The 26,764-nt window shown below is 38.2% G+C and overlaps 1 protein-coding gene, 1 long non-coding RNA gene and 1 pseudogene across 18 annotated transcripts in view; 2 read left to right on the forward strand and 1 right to left on the reverse strand.

Moving 5' to 3' along the window:
• PTPRM (protein tyrosine phosphatase receptor type M) overlaps positions 1 to 26,764 on the reverse strand; it is a 607,519-nt gene that overhangs the window by 472,914 nt on the left and 107,841 nt on the right. The gene's annotated exons all lie outside the window — the stretch shown is intronic.
• Positions 14,606 to 15,440, forward strand: LOC140706426 (nuclear receptor coactivator 2 pseudogene; annotated as a pseudogene).
• LOC144588554 (uncharacterized) lies at positions 23,301 to 24,174 on the forward strand. The gene is made up of 2 exons (XR_013544166.1): positions 23,301 to 23,396; positions 24,000 to 24,174. It is a non-coding gene; the product is annotated as an uncharacterized LOC144588554 (long non-coding RNA).

Here is a 26,764-nt window from a genome sequence, read left to right on the forward strand (position 1 = left end):
AAGTTGAGAATAAAACTCACAGAAAGTAATAAAGCTAGCTACCTACATATGTACTTACAAAGTCATAAAGTTGTGGCATAGTTCCAGTGCATATGCAGAGTTCAGCAGAGTGGCATGCATAAATTACATTCTCCTGAGAGATGAAACTAAGCAAGCAATGGCTTTGCAAAAGCTGTCTTAACATAAGCTTGAATTTCTCTTTATGTCCCATCATCCAGATGTTTCAACCCTTTTCACCAATCAGGTTATGTTCCTCCCTGAACCGTCAAGTGATTTAACTTCAGCAAAAATAACTGACCAGATAAGTCATGAAAAAAATATTTCTCACAGCGTTCTCTTCTCCTTGAAGTTTAGATAAGATTCCTCACAGTCATAGCCAATGTTCCTTCTAATTTTCATCCCCGCTGTGCGGGAGCCTCAACCGTCTGCATCCGGTGGCAAGGTTTCATCGGAAACCTGTAAATAGGCATCAACCTTGGCTGCTGCTGTGCAGCACTGATGGAGCTCTGCTCATGTGTATCTTAGAAGGAACGTTGGCCATGGCCAATTCTCTTAAATGGGAGATATTTTCCCTCCTCCCTTCTAGGCTAATTGAGTTACCAGACATTACTCTCACAGACTATAGGGAATGAATCAACCCTCTTTTTCCCAATTCCGTGACATCTGTTAACATTTCTGGGCTTAAACTTTTCATGTAATATTCTTTTATTTCAAACACTGCCTTGAAGCTTAGCTTTCAGTACAGTAATTTTTCATTTTAACTTTTTCTAGAGATGCATCATTGCTAAATTAAAAGTCAAATCCTAAACTTCATTGTTCTCCAAATGAGTATAGTTGCATTGCATGTTTTTAAGCTTTAAGACAGAAAAACACACAAACAACATTACATGTAATATTCCCCAGAATTTGTTTTACTGAACATATTTCTTTTCAACATTTGCTCTTAAAACAAGCATTGAGCATTCCAATGACCATAATCCACACAAGGTCAGGGTGATTTCCTGAAATTTTCAGGAATACTGTAGACTCCTTCTCCATCCCCAAGCAGGTCCTTCGCCACCCTAAACATTTCACTCATGCAGATCAAATCTTGTGGCAAAAACCTGAAGAGCCCAAGTATTGTGTTTGCAAAAGCCTCAAGTGAAACTGTTTTAGGTTCATACCACAGTCTTAGGATCTCTACTAATATCTGAATCTTAAAGGTACTAGAATGAGGTAATTAAATATTTGGCCTATGTCAGTAGTGCTATATCAACTAACCCCTTTGACATATAACTTTTTGTTACTCTAAAAGTACATGTGAAGCCCACAAGAGATATGATTTAGGAACACGGGAAACTGCTGTACTGAGTTAGGCCCTTGGTCTATCAAGTCCAGAAGAATCAACTCTAACAAGTACTGACTTGAGAAGGGTCTGAGAACTCTCTGGGGAAGTGTACAGAGTGGTAGTTTTCATGCTGCCATTATGGACCTATTTAGGGATAGGACTTCCAGAACTATAATTTCATGGGACTGGGAACTTTCAAATGGCAGGAGATAAAGCCACCCACACTCTTACCTCCACACCATTTCCATGCTCTCTCTTCAAGCCTCTGAGAGGGTCCTCACTGCACCTTTGCAAGTCACAAGGGTCCATGGGAAAGCAAGTCCCTAAAGAAGTACCTTTCAGAGGCACAAATAACTATGTTGGAATGGCATGGAGATAAGAGGGCTGTTCCACCTCCTGTTGTTCAATTTGGCCTGGGAGAGTTCCCATCAAATGATGGGACTTAAGTTATCTTTTTCTGAAAGTCCCATCCTTAGTTACAGTCGTATGAAAAAGAAAATACACCCTCTGATTTCTATGGTTTACGTATCAGGACATAATAACAACCATTTGGTACTTAGCAGGTCTGAAAATTAGGTAAATACAATCTGAGATGAACAACAACACGTGACAGATTACACTGTGTCATGATTTATTTTCCAAAAATAAAGCCAAAATTGAGAAGCCATGTGTGGAAAAACTAAGTACACCTTATGATTCACTAACTTGTAAAACCACCTTTACCAGCAATAACATGAAGTAATCAATTTCTGTATGACTTTATTAGTCTCTCACATCATTGTGGAGAATTTCTGGCCCACTCTTTACAACATTGTTTCAGTGCATTGAGGTTTACGAGCATTTGTTTATGCACAGCTTTCTTAAGGTCCCGCAACAGCATTTCAATTGGGTTGAGGTCTGGATTTTGACTGGGCCATCGCAACACCTTGATTTTTTTTTCTTTTTCATCAATTCTGTTGTAGATTTGCTGATATGTTTGAGATCACTGTCCTGTTGCATTACCCAATCTTGATCAAGCATTAGCTGTCAGAGACAGATGGCTTCATGCTTGACTCTAGAATACTTTGGTATACAGAGGAGTTCATGGTTGACTCAATACCCTGCAAGGTGCCCAGGTTGAGGGGCTGAAAAACAAACTCAAATTATCACCCTTTCACCACTGTGCTTGACAGTTGTTATGAGGTGTTTGTGCTGATACAGTATGCTGTATTTGGTTTTTGCCAAACATGATGCATTGCATTATGGGCAAGCAAATTTTCTGCTTACCACCTGTGCTCTGTGTAACAAAATACAGAATCCATCCCTTTGTAAGAACAGTTGTAAAACAAAGGTAGGATTTAGTAGAAAGAACTTAATTTGGTATGTAATTCAGCTAAATATCATTTTAAGCTCTTAAACTGAAAAGTGATAATTGCTATTCATTTTACAAAAGAAGTTAGATAAAACATTACAGTTTGTGCAAAGATTAAACACGAGTAAAGTGAAAATAATTATATAGGTTCAAAACAATTATAATGGCCAGAAGCCGATCAGTTATAGCCATCCGTGCAGCAACTTGCTCTTGACTATGAGCTGTATGACTCAACAGACAACTGAAAATGTTTATGCTGACTCTCAACTTGCAGGAATCTACAGCTGAAATGTACGTTGATGGTGGTACTCTGATGTAATTTTTCAGCTAGGTTCCAGCCCCTTCACTGTTTCAAACTAAGAGGAGAGAATTCAGTCACCAGGAATATAGAAGTTGTTTCTGGATCTGAATGTCCATTATAAGATCTAATTGGATAGGAAAAGAAATAGAGATATACTTGGAAACTAAATAGATTTATGATTGAATCATCTTGAACATTCTTTAATTATACTGTCTTCCACTTTTTGCATGTATAATTTAGACTAAAATATTTTCATTTTTTTCTCCACAACCAAACTACAGCTCTAATGGGAGACAGTTCTCTCTAAGAGGAGCATTTCAATTGTCCTGGTGAATTCCCATTAATTTAAAAAAGTAATGCCATCACACACTTATATCCAGCAATAATCTCCCACTAACAGACAGTTCTTTGATCAGCAGAGGCCTCCTCCAGTAGGACAGAGTGAAAGGTGATTTTCATTAATTTTCTTTTCACCTGCAGCCCCCATCCCCACAAAATCTGTTCCAGCTGATTCATGACACTAAGTTAGAGAATGGAAATAGTACTGCTTTTGACTATATTTCCCAGAATCCCTGACTGGAAGTTCTGGAAGTTACAGTCCAGAAGAGTAAAACTCACAAGCTCTGATTGATGTTATTGTAAATTGTGATAAAATGTTGACATTAGAGAGTAACACTAAGAGTGAAAATTCTATCCTGCTAGATTGTCATATATTTAATTCATTTTATTTAAAATGGGTTTAAATCATTTGTCTCATTTAGGAACCGCTGGAGCTGAGATGCTACAATTTGCTCTAGCACTTCCCCTTTGCTCCACAACAAAAAATCAAGATGTTTCTTTGATGTTTATGAACTCTTTCCACAGTAGCTTCAGAGCATTGTAGGAAATCATATAGGAGGGGGGTCTGAAAATATTCTCCATTGTATTGATGGAAGCATCAGCACGATCAAGGAATCTTAGGTCAACTGGGGTGTGTGTGATGAGATGGGTTTTTGAGTTAAAATCTTGGAAGGAATATGGGGTTTGTAATTAAGAAATGAGCAAGAGAGGTTCCATCTTGTTTCTTTGTATAAAGTATCTATGCTATGCTAACAGGTTGTTTTCTAGGCGAGCAGAGAGAATGTTATTCTGATAGCCTGAGAAAAGGACTCGGTGTGATTAGATGGGAATTGTTGTGACTTTTTGCGAAACCACAGTAAACCCAAATAACATCTGGTGTGTATGGGAAAGAAGTCATGTGGTGCAACAGGACTGTTTGCCTAGTAACGAACTCTGATTGGATGACATCGTGGGAAGGTGCGATAAGCCCTTGCCAGTTACTCTTGAAAAAGGAACTTTTTGCCTATGGACATTGTCTTTCAAGACCGACACTTCAGTCATTCGTGACACACGGGACTAACCTTTACTATACTGGATTACTCTTGGACTTATGGGCTTTTTCCTAAGGACTATGGATTATTTCTCTATGAACTATTATTTTTGGAATACTTTATGTGGACTATGTTCTTGTAATTTTGTAAGGACAATGGTACATTTACTGGATTTTTCTTTCCTAAGGACAATGGGACTTTTACTGAATTTTTCTTTTTAGTACAGGATTCTTGTTCTACAGGATCACTGAGGACTATAGCCTTTTTATAACCTACTTGGATTATTTTGTTTTTACTAATGAAATACTGGACTGGAACTGTTGTTATTCTTTTTAATGGCTTTTTTGTATTTTTGTAAGGTTTTTGAACACTTTTCTATTTTTCATGTTTTCTTTGCCTCACTACAGAGTTGTAAATAACTAATACAGTGGTGCCTCGCTTAACGAGTGCACCGTATAGCGATGTTTCCGTATAGCGATCCCTTTTTCGGGATTGCTATACGGAAACATACCCGATCTTCGCAATGGGGAAAACCCGCATTGCGAAGATCGGGTATTGCGGCGGCCATTTTGGAGCCGCCGAACAGCTAATCGGCGGTTCCAAAATGGCCGCCGGAAGCCCGGAAATGGCTGCCGGCAGCCGTTTTCACGCCCTGCCCTCGCTTAGCGAAGGCGCGAAAACGGCTCCCGGCACCTGGAATCCTCACTGAACGGGTAAGTAACAAAGGTATTGGAACGCATTAAACGAAGTTTAATGCGTTCCAATACATTTCCCCTACCCGTTTAGCGATGATTCCGTATAGCGAGGTTAATCCGGAACGGATTAACCTCGCTATACGGGGCACCACTGTACAATGCTTATTTTCTTGCTTTGGCTTAGTTTGGTTTTGATACCTAGTAACATGCTTATTCTTTAATAAATTAAAGATTATAAAACTCAATTGGTTTTCTGAACAGTACACTTGTCTTAGGGTCATCTGAGAGTGCTGCCTCGGCCTAGCATACTTAAGGAGTCCAGCCAGTGGTGCAAGTTAAGTCTAAGGACTACAAAGCCCACTTGATCTTTTCATAGTATATCTGAGGGTACAAGGGTGTTCTTATGTGGGCAGACTTGTAAGATGGAGTGTTGTAGCATGGCTAGCTGAGCTTGGACTCACTCAGCCCATTTTAGCGTGTGCAAACTCCTGATTGCTCTCTGTCCAGGCTTACGCGGATGTTTTCGAACTCCGTGTTTGCTCGCACCGTGTTTGCTCTAATCTCAAAGAATATAATGCTAGTTACTGCTACACCTATAGCAGTGTTTATTTATACGCAGTCCCTTCCTCCCTAATTTGGCAAATGATGAAGTATCATTAAACCCTTGTATGGCTGCCAAAAAGGTTGGGGACATTTTATAAATAATGGTAACTCTTTGTTAGCAGCTAAAAACTCATTAGGAAGCATCATGCTTACTCAGAGACATCGACTTAATAAAGGAGTGTGGAATTGGACAGATGTGGTCCATAAAGAAAAGAAATATTCACTCTGTACTTCCCATTAGAACTCATCCTAGATCCTCACCTACATAGCACCAGATACTTATCTAGGAAGACAAACAATGAAAACAAAACCCAATTTTAGAATATTAAAGGAGACCAAAAGGAAAAAGTTACAGTCCATCAGAGAACTTGTGAAAATGAATCTCTCATGAAAATACAAATGCATCTGTATCCTTTTCCATCACAGACCTCTACAGATGGATAGCGGTCATTACTTCTGAATTCTCTAGTAAACTACTCCATGGAGCGCTACTATAAAAAAGAACATTGCAGAGGTATATTTATAAACTGCCTCCGTTGAATTTTATGCTTTCTGCTTATAATACTTACCTAACTTGGCAGCAGTTGTAAAGTCTCACTCACATGAATAATGCTGCTTTGTGTATGCTAACAATCCTGGCAGTTTTCCCTTCAATAAAGCGCTCCAGATGTTAGTCCCAGTAATTATGCCTGACATCTCTCAGATTTAGTAATGAAATAGTGCTGCTACAAATGTCTTGTTTATATTTCTATGGATCATCTGCAAACACAAGGACTGCAGCATTGAGACAAATATGTGGATGGGCACTGAATAGAAATATGCTAAAATGAAAATATGGCAATAGCATGATTTGCATAAATAGGATATATATGGAAATGAAATATTCCATGAGGAAAAAAATATCACAGTAATACTGTGCATTTGTCTTCCTGCTTTTGATGGTGACCACACAAATCTACACATATTACAGCAGGAAGAATTCAGTGTGACTGGGTCTCTAAATGCATTTAAAATTGAATCCATAATCAGAAATAATATGTAAAATCATGAATGTAAAACAAATGTTTGTTTCAGATATAAAAATGTTAAATTATGTTTGTCTATCCTTACGCCATTAAAGGAAGGGTGACAGGTTTGAGATACAGTGGGGTCTCGACTTACGAACGACCCTACTTGCGAACAATTCGACTTACGAACCCACCCTATAGGGAAAATAAGGACTTGACATACGAACTTCCTTCGAGTTACGAACAGGAAAAAAAGTGCCCCCTCCCCTTAGAGGCTTCTGGAGGGGGAAAAATGTCAGAAACTTAAAAATAAACCAAAGAAAGTCACTTACCACGCCTTGGTAGCCCCCAAACAGCAGGAAAAAGAGCAGGAAACAGCTAAAAGCCCACACCAGAAGGGAGCCTGGCAGCCATTTTGTGCTTTCCCCCGCTCCTGCACCCTCCTCTCCCCGCCTATCAGCTGATCGGCTGGCTCTGAAGAGGCTTGGGGAGGCTTGCTCAGCACCTAAAAAGCCTGCCTGTGTGTTTTTGTGCTGAAAAAAAATCAGCACAACATGCTTTAAAACATGCTTTAAAATTGGCTTTGTTGGAAAAAAAAAGATTTCAAAAGTGCTTTGCAAACTGTTCCCTGCCTAAGGAAAAAAGAAAAAGAAAAAATATCCCCCTCTAGTGGTAGAAGGCAGAATAGCAGCTTCCCATTAGTTTCTATGGACGGAAAAGAGCAGATACGGATTAAATGGTTTTCAATGCATTCCTATGGGAAATGCAGATTCGACCTACAAACTTTTCAACCTACGAACCACCTTCCAATACGGATTAAGTTCGTAAGTTGAGACCCCACTGTAAACCTGGAGAAATTGTTAATCCAGTTTTGTATAAAGCAGTCAAAGACTATAAGTAATTGTAAGGATCATTGCTAAGAAAATAAGTAAAGTAAGAATTTATGCAGCTGGGGTAATGCAAGAGTTGCATCAGCTGAGAAAGAAATCCCAGAATTGGCTAACCCTTGGATAAAGCAAGCAGACTCAACACACACACTCTGCGGTGTTGCGGTCATGGAAGGTGCTGTGTTGTCGTGGAGAATACTGGAGAAGGACTCTGACTGCTGGACTGAATTATATGGTATATGACTGCTGAATTGATTTACAAGGACTTTGACATGATTTATGCCTGAACTCTGTTGGAACTGCTGTGTATGACTACAGGACTGGAAACAAGGACAAAGCTGTATGTGTATGTATATATTCTACAAACAAATTGAGTTAATACAACTTTTCTGCTATCAACCCTGTCTTACTGCCTGGTGTCTTCATCTCTCTGGGAAATTCTACTGGTTAGCACCACCTAGTGCCTCCTGGCAATCCTGCAACTCTGTCAAAGGGCAACAAGAAACAGTGAATTAAACCAGAATAGATTCACCAAAATCTATTAGGTTTAATAAATTGAATTAAGTTAGGATTAACATTGGATGTAGCACAGTATCAGCCTTCTGTTCCACAGAAATCTACAATATTTTTGAGTGACTGCTTTACCTCCCATTTTTAACATTTTAGAAGTTTAGCAGTGAAAGTAACTGATGCTGTCATTTACCAATAAATGGCAGTAATGAACAAAAAAAATTGCCGATTTCATCCATATTATATCACTTACCTATAAAAGATAACATTTAACATGGCAGGCAACATTCCCTCTAATTTTCCGTCAGCACTGGGTGGGTGTGGCCCACTCCACACATGTGGGGATCCGGATGTGAGTAAAATCAAACAGGCGCCAACACTGACTGCAGGAGCAGAGCATCCACACAGTGCTGCACAGCCACACACCCACATAGCTTAGAGAGAACGCTGATGGCAGGTTATCAAAATATCCAAACTATGATTGGTGCATACATTTTTTAAATTATAAGGGATCTTACTAATCAAATTCCTCTAACTGATTACCAAAGTTCAAGTTCAGCTTAATTCCATCATTTACCAGTGAAGAACGCATAGTAATAAACATTTCTAAAACAAATCCTGCATCTTTTTATTTTCAGGATTTAAAAAAAAAAATCAAGGGAACCTTTCAAAAACAGGACAAATTTTACTATTATTTTCACTATGCATTGAAAAATCCTAGCATCTGAAAAATATTCAAATTTCTACAATCATGAATTGTTTTTTAAGGGGGAGGAGACAGGTTGTTTAATTCACTTATTATATATCCTGACAGATGTTTAAAATAAAATCCTAATCACTGCACTATCTAATAAAATATAACTTATTGGTTAAAATCCAGTTGCAGAAGGTTTGTGTAACTCGTTATTGCTAATTGTGGATAACTGATGAACCACACTAGGAGTGTTTCACTTGTATACAAAATCAAGATAAATTCAATTTCTGACACCTTGTCAATTAGCTGCATTTAGCTGTGGCAAGTTATGTACACCATACACACACACCAACAAAACTGTGACCATTAAACAGTCACATAGCACTGTACCCAGCACTGTACATCTGCTATCACATTACGAGACAATGTATTCATATAAACCGTTTTTTAAATATTGTAAATACGATCCAACAGTTCTTGGACTGCAGTCTCAATTTTACAGGTTTCTGCATAAGTTATATAGGCTGGTCTTTTTATCTCCCCTAGTACTTCGTCCAGTGGATACCATCAGAAAAAAACCCTGTATTTCTCAAACTGGATTTGTGTTTCCAGAGGTACCGTAATTATTCACTGCAATCTATGGAGATGAGAAATAGCACATCTTATCAGCTCTACTATTCAAGTCTGAGTGAAACTATTCCTGGTGACTTTTATTTCTCCTGAAATGCCACAATGCCAGTAATTCTTGGAAGACCTGACTGCTTTCAGTAGTTTTCTTCAGTGATGTTTATTCCATTAAAGCAGCAACCCTAGCCATTGTCCCTTTGCAATATGGAGCAAGGAGACTATAAAATCTGCATTATAAAAAACATGTACTAAAGTTAATGAGTAAGAATGTACTTTCTCAAATAAGAAATCATGTGATTGAATAGAGCTTTTCTCAGTAGTAATATAAATAATGGCTCAGATCATGACATAAATCAACTTGATTTAAATCAAAATATATTTGCTGTAGCCTCCCAAGCACTTCAAAAGCCTTATTCAGAAGTCTAAAAAACCTTCCAAAGCCAGCTTTCAAAAAGGTTCTAGGGCTATTATGGAGTAGGAGAACATTTACACTGGATTTAGGTTAAACTTCTTAACTTTTAAAAACACTGTCAGCTATCAGTACCAATCTGCTGAATATCTGCCCAAACAAAAATGGCTTAAAACTTCATGTTGTCATCTTCACCACAAGCTGCAGACTAGCACAGAAAAAGCCCTGCTATATAAATGTATTTATCTTATTTTATGTAGAGACCGAATCACTAACAAGGCCTCTCTTCCACATGTACAAAGGAAAAGTATACGCAGCAGTATTGCAGAAATTTACTTATTTAGACAAGTCATTCACAGTAAGCAGTTCTTGAACCGGGAACACTTTAGTTTCCCTACGTGCATTTACATTTAATTCTCTGTGGGAATCGCTGTAGGAATCAATGAATGTCAAGAATAGCTAATCACTGAATGAAGCTCTTCCAGTCTGAACACTGGAGCCCTTCTTTCTGGTGAGCTGCAAGATAGTGTCTCTCTTTGCTGAGATCTGGCTACACGTGTTTACAGATAAACCTTCTCCTCTGTGACTAGGAAACAGCCCATCAGCTTTTTTTGTAAGATTCTCTTAAGTGTCCTTTCTGTGTTATCTCCTTGGTGTGTCTCCTTCACCTGATCTCTCTTCTGCATCTTTGCTCAAGGCCGTGATGGGAAGCCTTTTTAGGTCAGCCATACACTTGCATTTTACTGTTCCTCTGGATTAATCTTCATATACTCGTATTGTAGGTATACCAACCCTGGTATCAAACGTGCCAGCACTTTCACTTCAAGGGGAACTCAATGAACCTGTTGTTCTTGACATGCTCCTCTATGGAAACATGTAAAACAATTTAGCATTAAAGTACTGTGAAAAGAGTTTAAAACATTTAGTTTATTCCATTTCAGAATTTCATTTAGTTCAGATTGCAGGTATATTATGTTGCCTGTAACTAAAATTATCACATAACTCTGTTCCTCATGATCAGTGCATTTGACTGACACCCTTCATTTTTAAGCATACTCTGATTGTGTTATGTGCAATTTTCATAAAATAATACCATAACAACGTAAGAATAACACTACAGTAGATATTTATGGCTTTGGAGAAATCATTCTGAGGTATATCCAACCAAATACTTTCATGGGCCTGTGAAGAGAGAAAAGTCATTGGCACAATCTAAATCGCTCTTAAGAGTCTGCATTAAAATCATGTCAGCTGCTTTGGTCTCAGTCAAAGAGACTTTTGTGCTTGAATTGGGATAAAGCACATCATTGTGCAGTTCCCACTGAGATGCCCTACTCCTAATAAATATCTCATTGCTCGAGACAGGAGGGCATAGCTCAACTAGTTAATGCAACAGCAGAATTTTTCTTGGAATAATTTTTTTTCTTCCTCCTTCTTTTGAAGGCAGCATTTTCACTTGATTCCCTATGCTTCATAGTGAGGTGGGGGGAAATTAGGTAATAAGATGTTAATAGTTTGCATCCATAAAACTAACAGAAGTAAAGGACATTTCTGCATGTAGAGGGTAGAAACATTTCTTCTTTTAACTGTCCTTCTAAAGCTATAGGCCTCTTAATCACACCGTATGTATGGTCCACGCAGAAGGCTCCTTATCACAAAATGTAGAGGGACAAACTCCGTCCTCTGCTGGGGTCCATGAGCCTCTGTCATTCTGAAATTCACTGGTGACTTTTCAGACATCACAAGGAGCTGGGAAGTACATTTTTTGTGGAAAACGTAGCTTGCATATCTACAGACTCAAGCCACAATGTTTAACTCACATTATTAATAACTATCAAGCCACTACACATCTTGTTTATAGTCAGTTTTATCAGACCAAAAGGTATTTTTTTTAATATTTTCACATTTGCAGAAAAACAACTGAGTCAGTTGCTGAATACATGACAGATTGTCCCCATCAACAATTTTTGCTAACTTTTGTATTACTCATTCACTCTTCGCCATTCTCTGGATTCCTACCCCACACAGCACTGGTAATGATGCTTAGTAATAGTCATGTTTTGTGTGGAGGCTGAGGTAGGAAAAGACATTATCTTAAATCTCATGAATTATTACAATTCACATGCAAGTTGGTAATGCCTTGGGAGATTGGAAATTTTTATTTAACCAGTATTTTTGCAATTATATCCACTTTTGAGGGAGGAGCTGCAGGGCATGCTATTCCCCACTATATTCAAATTCTGGATTTTTCCATTGTTTTCTCTTACTTCTACCCAGGAGAGATCAAAAATCACATTCTCTACACAGTAAAGATGTCTGGGCCCCCAATATTTCATGAAGTCTTCTAGACTTCAAGGTCTCTTTTCAGTATGTATCTGAATGTGTTAAATGAATTTCCCTTTCAACTTAGGGAGTCTATGGAGAACCACCCTATCTGGGGGGAGCTCTATTTCACTTTCATTCTGATAGATGCTTCACCATCCAAATGGTCTACTGAAGAAAATGATGATAGCAAAAGAGCAGAAACCTTTTTGGTTACAGTATTCTGAAAGAGTTAAAAATCACCTGTATTTTTCTTCTGAAAACCAAAAAGCAATGAAAGGTGATATACAGAGAAACTGGGTTTCCATTCAGCAGCATTTAATAAGTGGCTGATCATAAAATTATTTTGCTATATCTTATACAAAACCATTGGTCTTTCTATCAGTTTTTCCCCTAGCATCCTCCACACTGTAGAAAATTATATATAAAAGGAGTGAGGGACAGACTCTATTTGGGCTGCTTAATTACAAGGCTAAGCTAAATGCATCCAGACAATAATAACTATTTTTACTGCTAGGTTCCTGAAATAAGAGGATTTTGTCATTAAACCGTTCCCTTGTGTAATGCTTCTTCCAGCTCTTGTATATTGACTAAGATTGCAAATGCATGCCATAAATCACTTACTCTGTGATTCTAATAAACTGCTGTAGTTAGCCACTTCCATTATAGTGCATCAATCATCAAGAAATATTAAGGTGGCGTTGATTATTAAGATGGTGTTGATTAAAACATGATATCTTTTTGTGGCTTTAGAAATAAATTTCTCCTAAGACCATTTTGTGCGCACTAATACAAGTGCCACTCTTTTCCTAAAGTGGACTGAATACATTTTACATTACTAGTATTGCAATACTATTAACTTTATTAATTCCACTGAGAAGGCAGGCAAGAGCTATTATGTAGACATTTTTAGTAGGTTAAACATGACATTTACGTTAAGGGTCAAATTCTTGTACTATTAGATTAAATGTACATACAAATTATTATTTCTGTGTCAATATAAGGGGATCAGAATGGATGATCAAAGTGCCATTTCTTGCTTTGTGTCTAGAATATTATCTTGGCAACTGTATTACTTTAATATTTTAGAGTATTTACATAAGCGTTTTATTGTGTTTCAGAGTTTCACACACATTTCCAGAATCAAAATCTGATTTTACAGAGTGCTTTTAAAACTCACTGCAGCCCCAAATACATTGCTAACCAAGAATGCATAATAGCAGTACTAGCAAGGAAACCACAACACAAATAAACAGCTTTAGCATAAATACAGATCATGTACTGCCTGGATTATAATGCTAGGAGATAAGAAGCAAATGCTGCTAGGAAAAAAAAGTCTCCAATTATTTTCATAAACAATATGACTACCTTCATCTTCAATGTAGTTGAGGAGTAAACCAACAGCTCTCAAATGTTGGTTACATAAGAATGATGGAGGAATGTATCAAGCAAGATTTATTTAAAATGTATATTTTTTTTTCTCCAGATAATTTTGGTGAATATTTGCATATTACAGCTAGAAATGGGGACCACAGCAGAAAAATGTTGACTGTTATTTACCTTTTGGTGAATTCCTACTGAGACAGGTAAAGAGCTAATTAACAGTTAATTAAACTGCAATATTTTTGGACTAGTTTTGTCATCTCAGGTTATAGCTACAACATCCAGTGGGTGATTTATAAGTAATACCTAATTTGCAATGCTAAAATCATCCAATCTACATACTGAGCTCTTGTATACCTGATATGCATCTGCTAACAACTGTATTATTTCAGTTGCTGTATGCACTGTCATGTCAATAAAAGAAAGAAAGGGTCAGGAATAGAGATGGGGGTATATGAATATCCCCGCACAGCTGGATGTAATGAGGGTCTGCCTTGGAAGTAAGAAAATGGCCTGAAATGAAGTGGAATGCCCCTCAAATTGCATTTTTGGTTATCCAAAGTAATTAAAAATAACAAAATCCAGTAGTAAGCTAAACAAAATTACTGTGTTAATTTGGAAAAAGAATGCTGTGTTTGTCAAACATCTTCAAATGTCTTATAGCTATACTTGTTCCAAGCTCTTATTTCTGCTCTTATGGTGAGCCTCTCTAGGCCATAGGTCTCTGGGCCACAACATGAGGGTTAACATCTCCAAGTGAACTCTGATCTCCGAGTATGACCACACTTGACATTTCCTGGGGTCATCTGTTCTTCATAGAAATAAAAATGTCCCCCCCACAACATAATGGTAGGTATAGTGTGCCTGTAAAGAGTAATAATACTTTTAGAGGCAGACAGCTATAGCTTGAGGGCCAGTGGGGATGGAAGTATACCCTGACTGACCACACCCGGACTCAGCAGCTCCAGCTTCCTCTTACAAAGCGAAGGTCAGTGCTGGCGGCCGCTTGGGCGACAGGAGTTGGAGACATTACTGACCCCGCAGACTTGAGATGTATTGGAATATTGAAGTTTTTAAGAACGCAACGCGTAATACTGATTTGCCCGCCTTACTGAGTCTTGTTGCTGATATGTGTTTAAGATGAGTGGGATTGGTGAAACTTCCTCTGACCCCACCTGCACAGAGTCAAAAAAGCACAAGGAATGTCCTGATCAGCTTGGACCCAGTCCTAAAAGAAACACTGAAAAACGTAATTGTGAACAAGAGAATAAATACATCGAAGAGCTTGCAGAGCTGATTTTTTGCTAATTTTAATGATATTGACAACTTTAACTTCAAACCTGACAAATGTGCAGTCTTGAAAGAAACTGTGAAGCAGCTTCGTCAAATAAAAGAACAAGAAAATGCAGCATCAGCCAATGAAGATGAAGTGCTGAAAGCTGATGTGTCATTTACAGGACAGTGCGTCACTGACAAGGATGCTCTTGGACCAATGATGCTTGAAGCCCTTGATGGTTTCTTCTTTGTAGTGAATCTGGAAGTTAATATGGTGTTTGAATCGGAGAATGTGACACAGTACTTAAGGTACAACCAAGAAGAGCTGATGAACACAAGTGCATATAGCATCCTCCATGTAGGGGACCACAATGAATTTGTCAGAAACCTTCTGCCAAAATCTTTAGTGAGTGGGGGAGCTTGGTCTGGTGAAGCTCTAGGTGCAACAGCTATACTTTTAATTGTCAAATGTTGGTAAAACCTGACTGATTCTGAAGAAGAAGGTCATGATAATCAGGAAGGACATCAGAAGTATGAAATTATGCAGTGCTTTGCTGTTTCTAAACCAAAGTCTATCAAGGAAGATGGTGAAGGTAACCAGAATATTAATTTACCTTTTAAGTCTTTCTTAAATAAAATAAACTTGCTAATTGCGGCTAATTTATTAGTATCTCATTAGCATGTATGGTAGTTGAGTTTCTTTTCTTAAATTGTATAACAATTGTCCATGACTGAGTATTTGCGAATATTTATATGCATAGAGTTTGCTTACATGAAGCATATCTTAGAAATTACTGTATCAAAGCTATTTTTACATGCTCCAAAGCTAATTTGCTTGGAATTAAATATTTTTGTTACTAAAAGGTTCTAAAACTGTGCTTAGAGTTTAGAGTATATGTCAGTCAAGTTGTGGTGGGGTTGCTATAGTGGAGACAACAAACAGATTTTGCCCATTGATTGATTGCCCTAGTGCCTATCAGATAGGTTATTGTTTCTTCCTTTTTTGCTTGTTTTAAGCTTCAAATATTTCATCTTATAAATACCTGAAAAGTGCATTTACATGGCTTGTGTTTTCAGTAGAATATATGTCCTACAACATTCCAAATGTGTGCAGTATACTGGTGTGAAAAATAATAAATGCAGACTAACCACACCCCTATATTTAAAAATTGACCAGAAGCTTGGAACAGTTGAGATCTGGCTTAGGTTATGATCTTCTTTGTTGGAAATGGTTGTTCATAAATAGCTAAGCCTGTTCCTCTGTTCTGCTGTTGATGCTCCTGACTAGAGATGGGGATATTCGTATACAAATACAACTATCCCTGCGCAGTTGTATTTAACATCTTCCTTCCAATCACTGCCGGAGCCCCACTTGGCTAGCCATTCCTGGCAGTGGGAGGGAGGACGAGTCACTCTGCAAGGCTGCTGAGTTGCTAGCCAACCAGGAAGACAGCAGCACTTTGGGAGTGATTGGAAGGAAGAGTGAGGCCACCGCAGGTGGATCGGATGCATAAAAATAACAAAAGCAGCATGTTATTATAATGAGTGCAGTACTAATGAGGATTCCTCAAAAGAATACTTACAAAAAATGAACTACCTGTGTTTGGGCATGTGTTTCTTTTCTAAGCTCTGTAGCAAATTACATAACAAATTATTTTTTAAAAGTAACTTTATAAGCTGTGCTAAGCAGTACATGAAAGCAGTTAAACTGCTCCAAGAGCCAAAATAGTCATTATGTCTATTTAATACCTTGATCCACTACTGTATTTGCCCGTGTATAAGATGACTTTTTTGCCCTGAAAAACATGCCTCCAAGTAGGGGGGGGTCATCTTATACGCCGGGTGCACCCAGAGCGGGCAGCACGTAGCGCAAGGAGGAAAGAGAGGTGAACGAGGAAGAGGAGGAGGAAGAAGAAGAGGCGGCAGAGGCGGCGCCTCTTCTCCCGAGGAGGCAATGGGTGGCTCCGGCTCTCAGGAGCCGCATGGCTCAGCAGGAAGCAGCATGGAGAGGCAAGCCCAGCCCAGGAAGGGGGCTGCCACGCCGGGCTCCCGAGGAGACTTCCAGAGGCTGGGCGAACGAGCAGGCGCTGGCCTCTGCCTCGGGCCAGCTGGTAGCCCGCCCCAGAAACTTGCTTTCCTTCTCCTCCCTCTTTGGCCCTTCCAGCGGGGTAAAAGGCAGAGGGAGGGGGTAGTCTTATACGGTGGGTATATAACGAATGCTAGATTTTGAGTGGAAATGTTGGGGTGGTCTTGTACGCCCAGTCGTCTTATACGCCGGCAAATACGGTACATCATCTTTTCTCAGGACAGAATGGAGTAGTACAGAATAGAACAGGAACAGAACCGAATAGGCTTCTAGGTAAGTCTGAACCTCAGCACTTCTCTTTCATGAATAAAAACTGCAATTCAAGGTTTTGCATGCAGGTTTTAGTAGATGAAAAGAGCCCTGTCTGAAACCTTGGAAAATATCAGTCCATAGTTTGATTTGAAATAAGACATCTCTGTACAGTACGTTCATTTGTAAATACATGAAAGAGTGTGAAAGAATTCTGTAAAAAATAAAATTACTCAGGGCAAACAATAGGACAATTGTTTAAAAAATGCCATTCCAGGCAACTCAAAAACATCTTTATTGCTAACACATGCAAATGCCATTCTACATTAGCACTTCAATCAAGCTAAAATGAAATTATTTCAGGATAGAAAAAACTTGTCACTGCTTTTAAATGAAATTAAGATAGCATCACATTCTTCCATGATTTATATTTTTTGTTTGCTAGCTCATTTACAATCACTAACTTTATTGTCAGAAACCAAATCAAGTTTAATAACAAACTAAATGGCACAATTTTTTTTCATCCAACAGTTCACTGATATAACTGGACATAGAAGTTTATAAAATATATGACGTATATTTGATAATATGACATACTATTTGATTAGATATCTGTGTGGCAACATAGAATTCTGCAAAAGTATCTAATTGCATTTTCTTTTAATTCTGAAACAAAAGGAAATATCCAACACTGTCTGAACTGACTTCTGCTCACACGTCAGAATGTAAGGACTCATCTTTCCGATATTTTCCTGTTTCCCTGTCAAATCTGCTCCGAGGCTCTCCTAACTACCCAGAGTAGATTTGGTTGTGACAAGGGGGAGCAGGGAAATCTACTCCACCTGTTGTGGCAGTCCCACTGAGACACAAACATAATTGTGTATAAGCCAAATCTACAATAATTACCCTGTATTTGTCCCAGTAACACAAAAGGTTCTTCTCTATCTGTTTTTCAAATATCACATTTTTCTTCAATTGCTGTATCCTATTGCAATTGTGCTGGATCTTCCAGTTGCTTTTCAATATGTCATTAACTTCAGACCATTCTTTATCTCCAATCTGAAGTTAATTCCCTAGGCAACATGCTGCTTGCTGGGCCAAAGGATTAAATATAAGGGTTTATGAAGAAAAGCAGCTTTAGACACAATGCTATTACACCATGATAACTTTTACATTGGCTGTCCTTAAAAAAATGTATGTTGCACACACGCTGTTAGTTTAAAAATAAATATTTCAAAATACATTAAAATAAATATTTCAAAGCAAAAAAAGTTATTAGAAGACAATCAAAAATAGTCATTCTGTTTTCAAGACATAACAAAGTCTCTTAATGTCCAGAAACATGTTAGATTACTATCTGTAATATCTAAAAAAGCATTTAACAAACATCATGATTAGTTTATTTCTGGAATGAGTTCAGAAACAAACTCTATTGTCGGACCAGTTCACAGGCAGAGAAGGGTAACTCTAAACTAACCATAGATTTGGCATTACTTGATCATTTCTGCTTTACTTTCTTAAACTCTCAGATGAGGAAAGAAAATCCACAGAGCAACCCAGATATTCTTGTTTCTTCATTACAATGGAACAAAGAAAGATGCATACCGTAATTCCAAGTCAGAGCATAGATCAAGTTCAGAATTTCCAGCTAGCCTCTAGTGACAATATAAACTATATTTTAAATACAGCTGTTCAACCTCTCAAACAGGACTTGTACAAACTGTTGATGCTGCATTATTTTGTGCATTTCTCACATAGGCATATATAATATTAATGGCCATGTCATAACTTTCTTTTCATTTTTCTGCTTAAAGCAAATGTATTAATTTGAGAATGAAAAATAGAAAGCTGAACGTACAGACATAGATGGGTAGACATCATATTGTGGATCCTACCCCCCCCCCTTGTCGTAATTGTTCATGTTGTACATTCAGATTTACCAATATATGCTCAATCCATCCAATTTTGGTTGTGACCTGATACACAAATCCCATGGATTTGAGCAGACATAGGCCCATTCTGCTATACTTCCCAATGTGCTTGGAGACCTCATTTCTCACTTCAGTTCCTTCACTTGACTTAAGAAGTGTTCATTATCCCACCTACCTTGAAGAAATAAACTAAACAAAGTTTAGCATAAGAAGAATTTGGAGGAATTTCCCACAACAGTACAATAATATCTTCCTGGGAAATCAAAGTTGGTGGCTCATTACAGTGTCTCAGTCCGATCGCATTTTGTTTCTATAGAATGCTTCAAGTATTACAAGGTATTTCATCCACAACAAAGTACTTATTTCTAGCTATATTAACCCAAACATATGTAACTATCAAGATAAGCGTTATGCACAGACATGCTTGATATTTAAAGAAATAAGGAGGAAGAAAAGATGTATGCATTAAAGAAAAAATTTGCAACTATATGTCAGCTAGAGTAAAGTCATCTTAATATTTTAATGGTTCTTTTATAATCATAAAATCATAGAATAATTAAGTTGAAAGGGCTTATAAGGCCATCAAGTCCAACCCTTGCTCAGTGCAGGAATACAAATAAAAGGATATCTGCCCAGTGGTTGTCTAAATTTCTCTTCAATGCCTCCAGTGCCGAAGCACTCACTACCTCTTGAGGTAACTGGTTCCAATGCTGTATTGCTCTAACAGTTAGAAATTTTTTCCTGATATTTAACCAAAATCTGGTTTCTAACTTGAGGACATTGTTGCATGTCTTGCACTCAGGATGATTGAGAACAGTTCCTGCCCCTCCTCTGTATGGCAGCCTTATGTCCAGTTCTTTCAGTCTTTCCTCATAGGGCTTGGTTGTTGTTGTCGTTGTTGTTGTTGTTGTATTTTAATAGGTGAGTATTATTATCTATGCATATATTATATATCATATTTTTATCTTTAGATATTCAGAGACTGTAAAACTGGACAACCTGAATACTGAAATATTACAACACCCACCATATATTATGTCTTGCACTTCTACAATAATCTCCTACTATGCAAAGAATAATAATTATGGGTCTTATCATACAATGGCCAGTTATGGGTCAAGCAGCATAACAAAAACAATACTGTACTATCAAGTTCATTCTGATTTCTGGTAACAAATTCTATTTCTTCATCCTTCCACCCACTGTTTCCTGCATACAAAAATAAGCCATGGCAGAATCCTAATACTTTAGTAATTGTTACTGGATTATATTTAGGTGGCTTAATAATAAAATTAGTGTCACATCTGTCAAAGACAGAATAACCACAGAGATAAGTAATAATCTCTTCATTGTTTTATGGAAACATAATCCTCTCGGAAATATACAAATCCACGCATCATACCCGACTACTGGATTTTAAAGAAAACCTCACATTTAAAGATGTATTAAAATCACAAACTGCCATCACATCTGAAAGACTTTTCTATATTTTAGTTCTTCTGCTAAGAACTAAACACCTTACATAAACTGGTAATTTTACAGGTGATTGTCTTCTCAGCTGGACTATTGTGCAGGAGTACAAAAAGAGAGAATAATGCTGTAATCAGGGGTTTAAATGCATGCTTCTAACATCCTACCTATGACTCCACATACAGAACCACCTACCTAAACATTACAGTGGTGCCTCCAGTTATGACCATAATCCATTCCAGAAGATGGACGTAACTTGAAATGGTCATAAGTTGAAGCATCATTTCCCATAGGAATGCATTGAAATGCAATTAATCCGTTCCGTCCGAAGAAAAAAATCACAAAAAAATCACTGCAATACTCCTTGGAAATGCAATTAATCCATTCTGGCCTAAAAGGGGGGGGGAGAGAAAAGCAATAAAGCGTGCAAGACCCATTGGAAATGCACAGAAAACAAACGGAGCAGATCGGAAATGCACAGAGAACAAAGGGGGCAGGTTGGAAATGAAAATAAAGCAAAGGAAAAAGCAAGAGAAGCATGCAGGACCCATTAGAAATGGAGGAAACCCCCTCCCCCCAAAAACAACCAAATCCCCCAAGACCCATCATAAATGGGGGAGGAAGCCAACAAACAAACAAACCCCCCAAGATCCATCGGAAATGGAGGAAAAAAACCCAAAAAACAATCAAACCCCCAAGACCCATTGGAAATGGGGAGGGGGGAACAAAAAATAAACAAACTCCTCAAGACCCATCAAAAATGGGAAAAAAACATTCCTAAAAGCAACAAAAAAAAAACCCCAAGACCCATTGGAAATGGGGGGGAAATACCCAAGATCCATCATAGCACAGAAACATAACCCCCCAGCTCAAAACCACGCTGCAAAAACACCCAGAACAGATTTTAAAAAGCAGAAAACAGCACCTTACCTTACAAGGCAGCAGGAAGCCTCCCTGTAAACACACACACTCTCTCTCAGAAGGAGGTAGTCCAAAGCCTCTGACAACAACGCACACTCTCTAACTGCTGGGGCGAAAGAGCTACAAACAAGCAGCCTCGTTGCCACCTACAGTCAGAAATTTGAATTTCTCATCTTTTTCCCCTGCCTTTTTCTGTTCGCAAGTGGAAGCTCTGGTTGCAAGTAGAAGCAAAATTTTGCGGACAGAGCTGGTTGTAACTCAAAATGGTTGTAAGTAGGGACGTTCGTAAGTCAAGGCACCACTGTAATTACCTCCTACACACCAGATGATCTCTATTCCCCTCCACACCCCCCAAACTTACACAGCCGCATTGACAGAACAAACTGATTACATATATTTCAATTCTGAAGTAAGATAAGTTTAGGCTGCCTTGGTCAGCTGATTAGTTAAGAAATGCCGTTCATCAATCAAAATGTTGCATGCATAGTTTCTCCGACAATCTTTCTTGAATTATCACTAACTTCTGCAAAGTCAATATCAACAGAGACAGCTAATTGTACATCTGGGACTTATAAATGTCCTTTAGTAATCTGAAATAGTAATTCACAGTATAATTGAATAGCCCCAAGAGTCCACAAAAAGTACACACATGCATCTTTTCAGCTTTTCTAATTTGAAGTTTCCAACCCATTGGGTAGTTTTATTTTCATTTAACTTGATAGACAGCAATGCAGCCTCCCTTACAATTTCATGGATGAATCGTTGGATTGGTTAAAGTTTAAATGTCACTCTCCTACTGAACTTTCAGATGAATAAATGTGCTGCTATGCAAGTCTGAGGAACAGTTTCACTATAACAATCAATTATGTCACACTGTTTAATTAGGGAAAGGTTATAATTACATTCTCCTTTCAGGACATTCCAACATGCTTGACGCTACAAGATTCACATATTATGTCTTCTCACCCGCACCAATTAACATGTGTATGTCTGCGTATTTTAGCAGTGAAGTGAGTCTAAGGTCACTCAGCAAAAAAATTAAAATGACCTTACATATGCACATTTTTATATCTGCAGCACAGTGACAACTTGGGAAGAGTGAAAATGTGACTGAAAGTTTGTGGGAAAGATAAGCAAGGAATATAAATGTAGTGGCTTGCTTTTGTTTTGTTTTGTTTCCAGACAGAGATTTCCACACACTAGCAATCAAAAAGCATTGTGCGGCTATTCTGCCTTTTACTTTTTAACAGATTTTCCATGGAGACTGTGGGGGAGGAGAGGACAGAAGAACAAGTGAAAAAAGGGCAGTTATAAATAGAGGCAGATAAGTAAGTTCTTTGAATAAGGCATGCAGTGGTGTGATACAAGCTGGATGTACGCTGCCTTGGAAACCTTTTAAGGAGAAAGGTGTGGTAAAAATATTTTAAATAAATAGATAAATAAGCTTCATCAGGAATTACCCTTAGGCTCACTATATTCTTTTTTAAAAAATGTCAATTTACCTCAAAGCATCTACTGTCAATAATGTTTTTAGAGCAATTACAGGACTCCACTTTGCCCAGACCAGATGTATGTTTGTGCCAATGTCTCTTAAATTTGCCCAGGGGTGACTTTATTATACAAATTAAGCCCCTACACAGTGGCTGTAATCCAGTTGTAAGTTGCAACTGGAATAAGAAAATGGAATAAATGGAATTTACAGAGGACTTAACAAATCTGATTCAATGTGCCTTGTCCAGTTGTAATTTAGCATGCAACTGCAGTAGAAAATATTTAACAATTTGCTCCCAAATTGGCATAGGTGAATTCAAAATATTTTTCAATGGTTAAGTGATGTAAAGGTCAATGTAAATCAGCCTGTCTTTTTCTCCTTCCAGTCCAGATTTCCCCTGTGGCTGAGGGGAAAGGGTCCCTTTTTTGACCAAAACAAATTGAACAGTGCCTTGTGATCATTTGTTTGGTTCTACAAAAGGACCGGGTATGTAACTTTCTGGATTATTATTATTATTATTATTATTATTATTATTATTATTATTATTATTATTATTATTATTATTATTATTATTATTATTATTATTATTATTATTATTACTACTACTACTACTACTACTACTACTACTACTACTACTACTGCTACTACTGCTACTGCTGCTGCTGCTGCTGCTGTTGCTGCTGCTGCTGCTGCTGCTGTAGTAAGTTTGCACTTGTAGTTTTGGGACAGCAGGAATATCCATCCCAGCAATATTTCTCTCAAGTCACCCCAAAGTGTTTTTTGGTTATTTTTTAAAAAACAAATTACCTGTACTGAGTCTAGTACTAAATTACCTTATCACTGCATAGCTACATTAGTTTAGTGCTAGATCACCTCTGGGTAAAGGTTCCCCTTGACTTTTAGTCCAGTCATGTCAGACTCTAGGGGGCGGTGCTCATCCCGGTTTCCAAGCCATAGAGCCAGCGTTTGTCCATAGACAGTTTCTGTGGTCACATGGCCAACGCGACTAGACATGGAACGCCATTACCTTCCCCCCATGGTGGTACCTATTTATCTACTCGCATTTTTTACATTCTTTCAAACTGCTAGGTTGGCAGGAGCTGGGACAAGCGATGGGAGCTCACTCCGCCGTGTGGATTCGCTCTTACAACTGCTGGCCTTCTGACCTTGCAGCACAGAGGCTTCTGTGGTTTAACCCACAGCACCACCACATCCCTCTACACAAGCAAAATAAAAAAGATTAAAATTGATTTAAAATCAAAACAATTCTGATGAACTCCAGCATTCTATAATGCTTTCATGGTACTGTATATGTGCTTATTTGTTCTTTTATGGAGAACTTTGGGAAACTGTATCTTTTTTTCCTTCTGCCGTGCAACCCTTTAAACAGTCCCAGCAAACTGGCAGCAAACCATAAAATGAGAGCCAGGGATTGGCATGAATGCAGTATTTAAGGAAGGGGGGTTGCGGACACGAATTAAACCACATTGGATTGAGGAGCCAGTGTGGACACTGTCACCAAAACAATCTTTGATCCTCGTGTGGTCACCTAAACCAAATGAAATCACAAAAGAGACCATGAATCAAGCTGATGTATTTGCACCCTTAATATTTAATTTTAGCCACTGCTTGGTATTCAGTCTAAATCACTGTGAATTCATTTCCTCAGCTCATCGTGAAAATGTAATAATACTATGCACATACAGCAACATCTATCTTATTAAGCAGGGTCTCATGCTCCAAACCTGCCACAATAAAAAATTTTATGAGTTATTCAATAGAATAAGTTGGAAATATATATTTGAAGCCCAAGTTCGTATTGTAGATAATACAAAGCAATGCACTTGTGCAATATATTCATACAATATACACTCTATATATGCAGAATGGCTTTGTAAAAGGATAAAAGACTTGTTGCTCCTTCAGCAGCAAAGATGATTTTCAACATAGACAGAGAAAGTTACTTTTGTTTTGTTCAAGAGGAGTTGAACTCCATTCTCTTCCCTCCTTCCTTTCTCCTCACCAAACTCAAAAGTGTATGTGGAGCAGAGGGAGAAGATGCCAGATGTAGACTGAAGATTCTGTTTTTCTATTCTTTTCTGCTTGGTGATTATTTTCTTGTCTAAACAAAGAGGCTGTGCTGTACCAGTATTTGTGCTCAGCTATTATTGTTATTACAAATTTATGAAAAAAGGCCTCTGAAGAGCTCTTATAAAATGGAAACTGTAATCCACAAAGCCATTTCTGATCAAATGCTAACTGTTCCTACTTACACAGATTTCCCCCCTCACAGATACGTTTGCTATTGTCTAGTAGAGAAAGAAAATCTGGAATTTTCTTTGAGAGGAAGAAAGTGGGTCAAATATACATTCCAAGTGTTCACAAGACAAGGAAAGTACAGGGCTGAATGCCACAGCTTGGACTGGTTTCAAGCTTGACAGCAAAGATAAGCCTGGCAACCTTTTGGGAAAAGTCAGTTAACCTCCTCCTTTACATCTGGCGGTATCTAGATTTCACACATACAGATCCATGGACCTACTGTTTCGGTACCCTGAATAGAGAGAGACTCATACCAGTTTTGTTCCACTCCTGCATGAAAAATGCAAGTCTATGTTCTTACAATAGAGCTATTTCCCAACAAAACCATATCACTGTAAGATCCGTTTCAGCACCAGATCACAAGGACTTATAGTTGTTCTCAGAAACCCTAAACAAGATTGTGTACAGCGGCATTAATTATTTGTTGAGGCCAAAATTAAACCTTCCTCAATAACTCTACTACAGATAGCAAGCACAAAATAAAAATAGGAGAAAAATAAGGAAAAAACAACTTGGCTTGCATCCAGCCATATTAGTTACAATTCACAAAAACCATGCCGCTTAAGCATTAAATGGGAATAGTAAATGTTTCTCTGTCCATGGTACTCTATTCTTATGGTAGCTTTCATCACTGTATTGAAAAAGTCTCTTCCTAGGCCTTAACTACGGTAGGTATGGGGGCTGCAAACATAGTTTGCCCACATTTCCTAATGGCCAAGCTTTTTCTTTCTTTTTTAATTAGGAGTATTTAACAGCACAGAATGTTCAGAGGCAGTGAGGGGAAGGGAGGCACTCTAAGGGTATGGCCAGAGGAAGGCTATGGACTTCTGGAAGTTGCCTACCCTTGCTCTCACTGTTCAAAACATCTGGCCTACATTCACATCAGCCATACCTGATATAACCAGTGGTCATATAGTCAATGACCAATGGACACGTAGTCCAAAACACTTTGCCAACCAAAGTTTTATCACTCCTTCTTTATGGTCTGTAGCAGCTGCTGAATAGCCAAAGGTGCCTTTCACCCAGACACATATGAATACACAATCAGCCTCTATGGTTTCTGAATCAGCAAATGCATGTTCTCACACAGGTTGCTAGGGGTGTGACATTCTGGTTCATTTGGACTGTGACTTCCAGAATTTTCCAAGGCACAGTTCTGGGAGTTCCAGCCCACAGAACCATGCACACAAATGCTTGTATTTCGTTCACCTCTCTGCAATACTTACTGGATGTGGTAGTCTGTTTTGTATGCTGGAACTCCTAGAGTGTATATATATATACAGAGAGAGAGAGAGAGAGAGAGAGAGAGAGAGAGAGAGTATACTCCTAGAGTATATATATACAGAGTGTGTGTCTGTGTGTACGCATGCGTGTGAGCATGCGCACGCATGCACACACACACAGTATACAGCAGCCTGTAAAGATGTGTCATCTGTATATATATCCAGATGACACATATCTGCTGCTTCCTTCTCTCTCCTTTACCATTCCAGACCATGACTCTTGCATCTATCTAAATTCTAAAGCATTGTAGA

Source organism: Pogona vitticeps, chromosome 4, assembly GCF_051106095.1.
Source record: "Pogona vitticeps strain Pit_001003342236 chromosome 4, PviZW2.1, whole genome shotgun sequence".
Taxonomy (NCBI): domain Eukaryota; kingdom Metazoa; phylum Chordata; class Lepidosauria; order Squamata; family Agamidae; genus Pogona; species Pogona vitticeps.